Genomic DNA, 13,348 nt, shown 5'->3' with positions numbered 1-13,348 from the left:
ACATGGCATGCTATCATACAATACATGGAAACCAAAAGTTAGTCATGGCATACTATCATCTAAAGCATGTGTAACAAAAGCTGAACATAGAGCTATCATACATAATCATAAGAGTGAGCTGAACTGAAGCATAAACAGAGCTAATTCTAGCAAATTCTAAAGCTATACTGATTTCATCTAACTATTTTGTGAGAGTTTAAAACTACATATATAATAGATGAAAATACTAATTATGTTGCGGTTTGGGCTCGGCAACTGTACGTGTTGTGCGCGCATCCCTAACTAGACCCGGGTTTGCAAGTCCCGAATTTAGTAGGGTTACTAGGTTATATGAACCTAGGGATGACTGTGGGAGCCTAACCCAATGGATATCCAATCCAGTACAGTGCCACTGAGAAAGTAAAATACTGAACATAAGCTAATAAATTCCTGTCTTGCTTTTACTAGGTTGTCTAAACCCAGAACTAGGTTATCTAAACCTAGAGGCGACTGTGGGAGCCCACCCATTGGACATCTAGTCCTGTAAAAGCTGTAGCAAGACTATATGAGCTGTGAAATGCTTCTATTGCATTTAACTAAGCTATTAAAATGCCTAAGTTGCATTTTAACTGTGCTAGTAATTTAATCGAACACTTGGTATGTGCTAATTCGCATCCTTTGTGCCGAAAAGCTATATACTACTAACTAAAACATGGAATTCACATGGAAGCTACTTATACTGCAGGTGAGGGGTTTCTTACCTCCTGTTCGGATTTTCTTACGATTCTAATCGCTAGATTTCCGGAGGAGACGATCTACTTGACGATCTTCTCACGTCTATGCGTTCTTTTCACGAAGAGGAGCGTCCTAGTACCCTTTGTGTTGCCAGGAGGTGCTCCTATAACCCTTGGCTTGGTGCGCCGAGAGACGGAGGAGGAGAAGGGAGGTTCGGCGGGATTAGGGTGAGGAGAAGAGGTAAGTCACGATAAAAATAAAACTCCTCACTTAATTCCCTATTTATATTAAGGAATTAATTCCCCCAACTTTAACTTAAATAAAATTGTTTCCCTTTCCTTTCAGCACGGCCCTGCTGGGTTCTCCTGGTCACTAGAGTTCACCTTTAAGTCGTAGGACCCAATAGGTCTCGGGTTCAATTCCCGCGTAGGCTATTTTCGTTTTCTATTTATTTTTGCTACTTCCGCTACTCTAAAAATTCTGTAAAAATATCCTAAAATTCCAGAAAAATACTAGGATATTTCTAATAATTATTTTGAAAATTTTCGGGCGTTACAATCCCCCATACCTTATAAAAAGTTCATCCTCGAACTTAGAATAACTCTGGGTACTTCTGTCTCATACTGGCTTCTGTCTCCCAGGTTGCCTCTTCTGCTGTGTGACTGTGCCAAATAACTTTGACTAATGGTACTTCCTTGTTCCGTAATTTCTTAACTGCTCGGTCTATTATCTGAATAGGCCGACTATCGTAACTGAGGTCTTCGCGGATTTGTATCGACTGGAGCTCAATCACTTGGTGGCATCTGGGATATGCTTCTTCAGCATAGAGACATGAAATACATTATGGATGGCTGACATTTCCTGTGGTAGCTCTACCTCATATGCTACCTTGCCCACTCTTCTACTGATAAGGTATGGTCCCACATATCTGGGACTTAGTTTGCCCTTCTTCCCAAAACACATTACTCCCTTCATGGGAGCTACTCTAAGGAATACTGAATCCCCGACTGAAAACTCTAAGGGTCTGCGCCGTGTATCAGCATAGCTTTTCTGGCGGCTCTAAGCTGTCTCTATCCTCTGGCGGATCTGCTGTATAGCTGCTGTGGTATCTGCCACTAGATCTGTCTGAAGTTCTAGTTCTTTCTGTTCACCACTCTCATACCAGCAGATTGGAGATCTACACCTCCGCCCGTAGAGAGCCTCATAAGGTGCCATACCGATAGTGGCCTGATAGCTAATGTTGTATGCAAACTCTGCTAAGCTCAAATATTTGCACCAACTTCCCTTGAAGTCTAGGGCACATGCTCGGAGCATATCTTCGAGTACCTGATTTACTCACTCCGTCTGTCCATCTGTGTGAGGATGGAAGGTTGTGCTGAACTTTAGCTTCGTGCCAAAAGCTGACTGTACACACTCCCAGAAGTGTGATGTGAACCTACTGTCCCTGTCTGAAATAATGGTTCGTGAGACTCCATGTAGTCTAACGATTTCCTTGAGATACAACTGTGCTAGCTGTTCCATGGAGTAGGATATCCTAATAGCTAAGAAGTGGGCTGATTTAGTCAACCTGTCGACTATTACCCAGATGGTATCAAAACCATTCGTGGTTCTGGGTAATCCCACTATGAAATCCATAGAAATATCTTCCCACTTCCATTCTGGAATCTGAATAGGCTGCAAAACTCCTCCTGGTCTCTGATGTTCTGCCTTAACCCTCTGACAGGTTAGGCAGGTGCTGACATATCGAGCGATGTCTCTCTTCACCCCAAGCCACCAAAAACATTTCTTCAAGTCCTGATACATTTTGGTGGAGCCAGGGTGCATCGCATAGGGAGTCTTGTGAGCCTCATCTAAAATCTTTCTTTATAGTTCCTCATGATCTGGAACACATAATCTGTCACCAAAGTATAATACCCCGCTATCTGATATTTTGAACTCTCCACCTTCTGATTCTGCTATCCCTTGCTTGATTTTCTGAATTTCAGGATCCTGTTCCTGAGCTGTCTGAATATCACCAAGCAAGGTAGACTCTAATGTCATAGTAGAGAGCTGTCCAACTATGAGTTCGAGACCGAAATCTGTGATCTCTTTCTGTAGGGGTGGTGACATGGCTGCTAAAGATAATAGGGTAGCACTGGACTTTCTGCTAAGTGCGTCTGCTACCCTATTGGCTTTCCCTGGGTGGTAGAGGATGTCTATATCGTAGTCTTTGACCATCTCTAGCCACCTGCGCTGTCGCATATTCAGATCCTTCTGAGTGAAGAAGTACTTCAGACTCTGATAATCTGTATATACTCAGCACTGAGCTCCATACAAGTAATGTCTCCAAATTTTGAGAGCGAACACCACTGCTGCAAGCTCAAGGTCATGAGTAGGATAGTTCTTCTCATAATCCTTGAGTTGTCTGGAGGCGTAGGCGATTACCTTGCCATCTTGCATCAGCACTGCTCCTAGTCCCAACTTAGAGGCATCACTATATATATCAAAGCTATCTGTATTTTCAGGTAGAGTCAGAATAGGTGCACTGGTCAATCTTCTTTTTAGCTCACTGAAGCTATTCTCGCAGTCCTCTGTCCACTGATATTTCCTGTTCTTTCTGGTGAGAGTTGTCAGTGGGGAGGCTATCCTGGAGAAGTTCTCTACAAATTTTCTGTAATAACCTGCTAATCCCAGAAAGCTTCTGATCTCACTAGCGTTCTTGGGTCTTTTTCAGTTACTCACAGCTTCTATCTTACTGGGGTCTACCATAATACCATCCTTTGAGATGATGTGACCCAGGAAGGACACCTAATCTAACCAAAATTCACATTTTGTGAACTTGGCGTACAACTGGTTCTGCTGAAGGGTCTGCAGTACTATTTTCAGGTGCTCTGCGTGTTCTTCCTGAGTTCCTGAATAGATAAGAATGTCATCAATAAAAACAATAACAAATCTATCTAGGTAGTCCCTGAATACTCTGTTCATGAGGTCCATAAAAGTAGTTGGAGCATTTGTCACGCCAAAGGGCATGACTACGAACTCGTAGTGTCCGTATCTAGTCCTGAATGTTGTCTTGGGTATATCCCCTTCTTTAACTTTCACCTGATGATAACCTGATCTAAGGTCTATCTTAGAGAACACTGCTACTCCCTTTAGCTAATCGAATAGGTCATCTATTCTGGGGAGGGGATACCTGTTCTTGATAGTAACTTGGTTCAGCGCTCGGTAGTCTATACATAGGCGCATGCTCCCGTCCTTCTTCTTCACGAACAATACAGGCGCTCCCCATGGTGAGTGACTAGGGCGTATGAAGCCATTGTCAAGCAGCTCCTGTAATTGCTCATGAAGTTCTTTCAGTTCTGTTGGGGCCATGCGGTAAGGCGCTTTGGAAATAGGATTTGTACCGGGGATGAGCTCTATCTCAAATTCTATCTCCCTGTCTGGTGCTAAGCCTAGTAACTCTTCAGGGAAGACTGCTGGGTAGTCACATACGACTCGGACCTCTGCTAGCTGTCGGTCCTTGTCCTGACTGGTACTGACTACGTGTGCTAAAAATCCCGTACATCCTGAATCCATTAATTTCTGTGCCTTCATAGCTGAGAGAAACTTCTTGGCCTTTCTCTTGGGTTCTCCGATGAACTCGAACTGTGCTTCTGTTTCAGGTTGGAATACGACTTTCTGCTTACGGCACTCGATGGAGGCACCATATCTGATCAAGAAGTCCATTCCGAAGATGACATCGTAGTCCATCATATTTAGCACTATCAGATCACAAAAGAGTTCTCTGTCTGCTATAATGACAGGCACTGCTCTGAGCCAGTGCGTGGATGCCATAATTTCTCCTGAAGGTAGCGTTGTCAGAAACTGACTACTGAGTACCTTTGGAGGTATTGCTAACTTCTCAGCAAATGCCCTGGATATATATGAATGGGTTGCCCCAGTATCGAATAAGACAGTTGTACTTTGCTATAATATACTAATCTGACCTGAAACAACTGTCGAGGCATTCGCTACGTCCTCTCTGGTGAGTGAGTAGATCCTCGCACTGGTCGTAGCTGGAGGGGCTTCTAGTCTACCCTGGCTGATGTGTGGACCATCTAGAGCGGCCTGCATCTGATGTAACTGTGCTGGCTTGGCTTCATGCTGAATCGACTGTGGTGGAGGAAAGCTGATCTTGTTCGGACACTGCTTGGCCATGTGCCCTTCTTGTCCGCACTCAAAGCATCCTCGTGTGCCCTTACGACAAACTCCAGGGTGGAATTTCCCACAAGTAGCACACTTTGGATAACTGGGATGTTTGCTAGCTGGTCCTCCTTTCGGGTAACTCCCTGGTTTGCGCTTGTTGATGGAGTTCCCTTTCCAGTTAGAGCCGTGGGAGCTGTGGCCCTGGTGTTTCTGAGTACCTGATCCTCCTTGTCCCTTGGACTCTGAGAGGACTTGCTTCTGTTGCTTGATATTATTCTGGTAGTGCTCGGTGGTCAGAGCACTGCTAACTAGTTCTTCGGTGGTTTGCGGCTTATGAATGCCGCCAACCACGTTCATCGCTATTTCCGGCCTCAGCATCTTGAGCATCAACCGAACTCATTCTTTTTCTGTGTTGACTAGTTCAGGGCATAGGCGAGCCAATCTGTTGAATTTCTTCACGGCTTCCTCCACTGAAAGGTTGCCTCGGCGAAATTCAGTGAACTCGTCGTAGTGACGGTTCGTGACCCGCATGTGAAAGAACTCCTCGAAGAATTCTTTCTCGAAGTCAGCCCATGTCATCTGGTTTACTGGGCGCTTCGCTCTAAATCTCTCCCACCACATACGTGCGTCTCCTGTTAGGCAGAATGAGGCGCACTTCACCTTCTCGTGTTCTGGCCAGTCCAGAAGCTCCATCGTGCTCTCCAGTGTTTTGAACCAGGCTTGAGCATCCCATGGTTCACTGGTGCCTGAGAAGTTCTCGGGCTTGACTCTCTGCCACTGGATCAGATAGGCTTCTCTTCTTGCCTCTGTTGCTGGGGCTACTGGTGCTGTAGGCTAGACTGGTGGAACCTCTAAGACTACTGGCGTTGCTAAGTTTGGTTCCGGGGTGACTGTGGGAGTATTCTGCTGATTAGCCTTTAAGGTGGCTATCTCCTGTTGCTATTCAGCTAGCTGCTGCTGTAACTGAGCCACTAATGTTGTAAGGTCTGGAGGAGGCACTGAACTGCCTGCCACGTGCTGGGGATCAGTAACTGGTGCCCTTCTAGCTGGGCGTCCTCGTGCCATTTCTAAAGACATAAAGGACATACATAACTAACAGAATCATATTGCATAACTATTGTTATCATGTTAGGTACTACCATACATATATAAGCATGCTTTAGTTATCTAGGAACATGAAAACAAACAAAACATAAATGAAGTGAGAGATGTTCTTACCCGGAAGCTACAGGTTCAATGCTGATGTGTGTGTGAGGAAGTATGGAACACTGCTCTGATACCACTCTGTAACGATCCGCCTTCTACTGGCTAAGCTGTAAGGCCGATCGTCACAATATGCTGTGCTAACTATTCCATGACCATCATTAAATCTAATTGCAGAAGCTGTACTAATTAAAATTTTGCTAAACTATTATCCTTTCTTGGTTCTACATGTGCTAAGGGGTGTAATCTAAACTATTCATGACATATATTACATCCCCCAATGGTCAAGGAACTTAACTAAGGGTTTCTAGCTAATATCAGGCCTCTCAATCGATCCACGGATCGATTGGAATGGCTGAATCGATCCGGTGATCGATTCAGCAGGCTACTGTATCCGGGGCTCGGGTTGGATCGATCCAGTGATCGATCCAGCACACTACTGTGCTCGGGCAATATTCTGGATCGATCGGCTGATCGATCCAGGCTACCTAATCGATCCAGTGATCGATTCCGGAGCTCTATGTTCGCAATGAAACTAGGCTGGATCGATCGGCTGATCGATCCAGACGCAGTCTGTTCGCGGAACAAGCTGCCAATCTATCCATTGATCGATTGAGGACCCCCAATCGATCCACCGATCGATTGGGTTTCTGATTTTGCAGCTAAGCTCTGATTTCAGCACTTGTTCATGCCAAAATTACTTATATCAATTCTAAACTAACTGCAACACCTCTAACATCACACAAAAAGTATTTTAAGCATGATAGGGTGCATGATTAACTAATTCATAGCAATTAACGTACTGAGGTGGAAAATAATAAAATGCTAAAAGGTTTTAGTACTTAAAACAAGCTTGTTGAAATTTCCTAAGATCTTTATTCCAAGTTCCATCCACACACATCTTCATCGCATTGCCCTCCAGCCTCCGCTAGTCAATCTTTCCTTTACCTTTATCTGCAGTATAAGGAAAAAGTATCTGTAAGCTTTCGCTTAGTAAGAAACCATCTGCCTCACTAAAACATGCATACGATGCAATTCATGATTTTAAAACATGTTATTTGAAACGTGTACTAATTAAACTAAAACATGGCATGCTATCATACAATACATGGAAACCAAAAGCTAGTCATGGCATACTATCATCTAAAGCATGTGTAACAAAAGCTGAACATAGAGCTATCATACATAATCATAAGAGTGAGCTGAACTGAAGCATAAACTGAGCTAATTCTAACAAATTCTAAAGCTATACTGATTTCATCTAACTATTTTGTGAGAGTTTAAAACTACATATATAATAGATGAAAATACTAATCATGCTGCGGTTTGGGCCCGGCAACTGTACGTGCTGTGCGCGCATCGCTAACTAGACCCGGGTTTGCAAGTCCCGAATTTAGTAGGGTTACTAGGTTATCTGAACCTAGGGACGACTGTGGGAGCCTAACCCAATGGATATCCAATCCAGTACAGTGCCACTGAGAAAGTAAAATACTGAACATAAGCTAATAAATTCCTGTCTTGCTTTTACTAGGTTGTCTAAACCCAGAACTAGGTTATCTAAACCTAGAGGCGACTGTGGGAGCCCACCCATTGGACATCTAGTCCTGTAAAAGCTGTAGCAAGACTATATGAGCTGTGAAATGCTTCTATTGCATTTAACTAAGCTATTAAAATGCCTAAGTTGCATTTTAACTGTGCTAGTAATTTAATCGAACACTTGGTATGCGTTAATTCGCATCCTTTGTGCCGAAAAGCTATATACTACTAACTAAAATATGGAATTCACACGGAAGCTACTTATACTGCAGGTGAGGGGTTTCTTACCTCCTGTTCGGATTTTCTTACGATTCTAATCGCTAGATTTCCGGAGGAGACGATCTACTTGACGATCTTCTCACGTCTATGCGTTCTTCTCACGAAGATGAGCGTCCTCGTACCCTTTGTGTTGTCGGGAGGTGCTCCTAGAACCCTTGGCTTGGTGCGCCGAGAGAAGGAGGAGGAGAAGGGAGGTTCGGCGGGATTAGGGTGAGGAGAAGAGGTAAGTCACGATAAAAATAAAACTCCTCACTTAATTCCCTATTTATATTAAGGAATTAATTCCCCCAACTTTAACTTAAATAAAATTGTTTCCCTTTCCTTTCAGCACGGCCCTGCTGGGTTCTCTTGGTTACTAGAGTTCACCTTTAAGTCGTAGGACCCAATAGGTCTCGGGTTCAATTCTCGCGTAGGCTATTTTCGTTTTCTATTTATTTTTGCTACTTTCGCTACTCTAAAAATTCTGTAAAAATATCCTAAAATTCCAGAAAAAATACTAGGATATTTCTAATAATTATTTTGAGAATTTTCGGGCGTTACAGGCTATGCCTTTTGAAGGTGGTATGGATTCATTATAGTTTGATAATAAACAAAAAAGGGTTTGGTTTAGTTATAAAAAAATTGCTTTAATAATAAATCAAAAGGGTCTAGTTTAATTATAAACCTAGCTGGTTAGGTTTTGAACCAAACTTAATCATAATTGAAATATATCAGGTTGGTTCTGCCTATTGGGTTTAGGAGATGACTTGCTCCACAAGTCATTAGAGGTGTATAAATACTTCTCTATGAGGAGAACGTGTGGATTTATTCTAGAGAGAAAAACCCTAATTCGATTAGGGCTTTCCTCTCTTCTTCTCATCCTCTTCTCCCTCTCTCAAGTCTTCGCCCAAGCTCTAGCTGCCCAAGTGTCACCGCCGACCATCTCCAACCACCGAATTTGGTGCCAACAAATTCTGTACCAATAATTTCGGTGTTGACAGATTCACTGTCGATGATTTCAGTGTCGTCAGATTCAGTGTCGATGATTTCGGTGCCAATAGATTCAATGTTGACGATTTTGGTGCTACCTACAACACGCTGCTACCGCCCACCAAATTGTGCCATTGGAGTTCTCTTGATCGTTTCGTCTCCACTCTCGACTAGTACTAATTGGAGAAGAACGAGTCGTGGCTTTGTGAAGTCATCTCGATGATAACTTGACGTGGATATGAGTAGAGGCGAGGCTTGTGCATCGCTTGGTTGATTCCAATTCCACTCTAGTTGATTTCGATGAATGCTAGCCTTGCAAGGCTAACAAACGCTATCTATAAGGTTCGATCACTAACCATCAGGTATACATAGTATGAATTTATTTTCATAAAATTTTATATTGCGATCATGTATGCATGAGATGTATCCTTGTATGCCTGTAATGTGTGTGCTGTAATAATTAGAATTATTATTATTTTTTATCTTCCGCTGGATATGTTTACAAAACGTATTTTAGCATGCTCCTGCGTCGGGCTTCCCTAACAAGAATGTGAATAAAGATGACGTTGCTTCTCTCAACCTAATATACATTAGCAGGTCTCTGCCATCCTTGGTATAAGACTATTGGATCGACTTGTACCACAAGATTGACAGTTCTCCGGAAGACATGATCGAGGAGGGAAGAAAACAAAATGAAAGAAAGGGATGGAAGGAATATTACTAATAATGGTGACTCTCCCAGTACCAAATTAGATATGTGAACATGACACGGTACCAGTTGAAGGCCATTCCCTGCAATTGAAGTGATTGAAGGGCACCAAAGTGGCCTTAATCCATCAAATTAGATATGTGGAGTAGGTTTTTTTTTGTAAAACCTTAATTTACTTCTCAAAAATATTTATGTTTGCAAAAACTTAAAAATGATTTAAAACTTAAAAATTTTAACTTGATAATTATTATCCCATTTTTTGATGTGATCAAAGGGAGAGAGATAGGACAAGTTTAGTGGGAATTTTAGGGGAGTTAATATTTTTAAATTTTTTTTAGTGTTGCAAATTCTATTATTGCAATATTTATTCTTGAAATATTAGTTTAGTAATTTCTTTAAATTACTACATGTCTGTTTTTTTCCTAACTTGAACTTGGGTTGATGCACATCAAAAAGGGAGAGATTGTAGGACCCCGTGGGTGTTTTGATATGATCAACCAAGTTAGGTTAGGTCCTATTTATTTTTGATCCCTGTGTCTAAGTGTGCAGGAGCTAAGGAGTGCAAGAAGTCGAGCGGAAGATGCAAATAACGAGAAGGATGGCACAGGAAGGGAGCCGACGGGCTCGGTGCGTCCGAAGGACAAAAGAGCTGCGGAAGAGTACACCGATGGACGAGAAGAATGTGCGTGACGTTTGAGGGACGAGAAGTCGGGGCGGAAGCCTGCTCAAGGAGAAGGCCAGAAATTATGTTCGGGTGAGCCCTATTTCGGTTGGCCGCAATCACCCAAGTGAATGGAACTTCGGAAGCTAAAAAGAAGAAGAAGAATTGCTGGAATGAGAGCTAGAGGCGCCCTCAACAGTCGTTAGAGGCGCCTCCAACCTCCGCAGAATGAAGGCGCCCTCAATGGCATTGAGGGCACCCTCAATAGCCTTGGAGGTGCCCTCAATGCCTTTAGAGGCGCCTTTGACCTTGCCAAAGTGGTCGTTTGTAATCAGATAGAGTTTTATCCGGCCAACCCCTTGGAGGCGCCCTCAACCTCTTTGGAGGCGCCTTCAAGATATGATATAGAATTTCTAGGAGTTATATAAAGGCCTCTGAAGCTAGGAAAATATTCATTCAACTCTGTACTCAATTCCTAGCAACTCTTGAGCTCTCTAAGTGTGTAAAAGGCTTCTCCGCCCTCAAAGAAGGAGACTTTTAGTGCATCATTCAACCGCCTTGGATTAACAACTTTATTGGTTGTAACCAAGTCAATTGTTATGTTCCTTTTCCTTCTTTTCTGTTATTTTTTATTATTTTATTATTGCTATTTTTTGAGTTGAAAGTATGAGGAGGGTAGTTATTATTTTGCAAGCAATTCACCCCTCCCCTCTTGTCGGTCCTGCTCCACCAACAAAGCTTGACCGAACATAAAGGTACTTAGCCTTATAGAAGCTCGTAGTATATTACCGGTCGAACTAAGGCCGAGCGAGTATCAAGGTGCCTTCACACGCTTAGATAGACAAAGCCCGACCGAGCGTAAAGGTACTTAACCTTATGGAAGCTCGTAGTATATTACCAGTCGATCAAAGGCCGAGCGAGTACCAATGTGCCTACATGCGCTCGGTCAGGCAAAGCCCGACCCAGCTTAACGGTACTTAGCCTTATAGAAACTCATAGTATATTACTAATCGAGTAAGGGCTGAACGAGTGCTAGTATGTGTACATGAGCTCGATCGGATAAAGTATGACCGAGCGTAAGGGTACTTAGCCTTATCTATAATTTTTAGTACGATGTCGGTCCAGTGAGGGCCAAGTGAGCACCCATGTACTTACACGTGCTCGGTCAAGTAAAGCCCGGCCGAGCATAAAGGCATTTAGCCTTATAGAAACTCTTAGTATATTATCAGCCGGTTGAAAGTCAAGCAAACATCAATGTGTGTATATGTGCTCGGTCGCGTAAAACCCGACCGAACGTAAGGGCATTCATCCTTATAAATCTCATAAACATTCTCGGTCGAAACATGCTTAACAAAAGGTATTCTTAAGGTATTCTCAATGTATATATAACCGGCTTGAACGATCGGTCGAGAAATGCTTAACAAAAGTATATAAGTGTGACAACCTGGTAAATTCGACGGGAAATGTCTTCTAGAAGATTCTTCAGTTATAATGACGTGTTCATGTGCATATCTCATCATAAATATGAGTCATAATTGACAAAAGAGGCACATCTGGGGTAAAAAAAGATTCCTTAAAAAGATTATTGCACGAAGCTTAGGAGATGACTTCATCTCCTAACAAACTCTAACAAATCGGGGACCACTTTATGACTACAGAAGTTACATGAGATAGTATAAAATGGAGGATCCTCCCCGTTGGCAAGGTAAGCAAGTTCTAGCATCTAAACTCTATTTCAAAGTACTTCAGTAACTGTTCTTCTTCTTCTTCTTTCACCCTTGAGAGAGAAATTGATTTGAGCGTCGGAGGGCCTAGCCAGGGATCCCCACCTCAGTCTTAGGTCACTAACGCTTTGTTCATTTGTCTCACTATACGCAGGATCGTAGAGGGGTTCTTCTAGATCTTCAGGAGGCTATCTTCATCAAGAATCGTCGTTTACCATACCCGGCGCTCTACTTCACAGATTTCAAATAGGGTCAACCCCTATGTCTAAGTGTGCAGGAACTTAGGAGCACAGGAAGTTGAGCGAAAGACGCACCTAGCGAGAAAGATAACACGAGAGAGAGCCGACGAGCTCGATGCGTCCAAGGTATGAGGTGGTGTAGAAGAGTACGCGGGTAGACGGAAGGAGGCGCACGACGTTTCCGAGGGACGAGAAGCCGGAGCGGAAGTTTGCTCGAAGGTCAGAAATTGAGTTCAGGTGAGCCTTATTCTGGATGGCTGAGATCATCCAAGTAGAGCCGGAGCCGGAGCGTAGACCTAGACCCATGCGAGTGGAGCCAGAGCTAGAACTCGGACCAAACAAGTTAACATAAGGTTAACTTTGGTCCGAGCGCCATGAACCCTTCTGAGTGCTCGGAGTAGGTTTTTATCCGAAATACGATGTAGTGTGTTTCATTGCGAAAGGGATAAAAGTTTATCCCCTCAGGTGCCTAAAACCCTTTCAGGCACCCAGACCAGGGCTATAAATACAACCCTAGTCCCAGAAGCTAAAATAGAACACTTGTAATCATTTCTTTTTCAATTAAGCTTTGTAATTTAGTGCTTCAACTGTTGTAAGAGGCTTCTCCGCCTACGTCTGAAGGAGAATTTGATGAGTGCTTTAGAGTCTTGGATTAACAACCTTCCCGGTTGTAACCAAGTAAAAAATCATAGTTTTTTCCTTTCTTTAATTAGTCTCTTATTTTTTATGTAAGTGTTTGATTTACTAAAGTTGCAAAAGTTCGAGAAAAGTTTTTTTTTTTATTGTGCAAGCTATTCACCCCCTCTAGTCGGTAGCCAAAGAGGCCAACAACACGCACTACGAGTTTATCTTAGAGACTTAAAATAAGTTTGAGAATTAGATTCTTAGATTGAGAGAGATTGAGTCTGGTTAGACCAGATGAAGGGCAAATATGAAAAGAGATTGTCAATATGGAAGCATGAATGGACTATGCCTTTTGAAGGTGGTATGGATTCATTATAGTTTGATAATAAACAAAAAAAGGGTTTGGTTTAGTTATAAAAAAACTTGCTTTAATAATAAATCAAAAGGGTCTGATTTAATTATAAACCTAGCTGGTTTGGTTTTGAACCAAAATTAATCTTAATTGTAATATATCAGGTTGGTTCTA

This window comes from Zingiber officinale, chromosome 6A (assembly GCF_018446385.1).
Source record: "Zingiber officinale cultivar Zhangliang chromosome 6A, Zo_v1.1, whole genome shotgun sequence".
Classification (NCBI taxonomy): domain Eukaryota; kingdom Viridiplantae; phylum Streptophyta; class Magnoliopsida; order Zingiberales; family Zingiberaceae; genus Zingiber; species Zingiber officinale.
The sequence above is the reverse complement of the archived record's forward strand: the minus strand, read 5'-3'. Positions refer to the sequence as shown.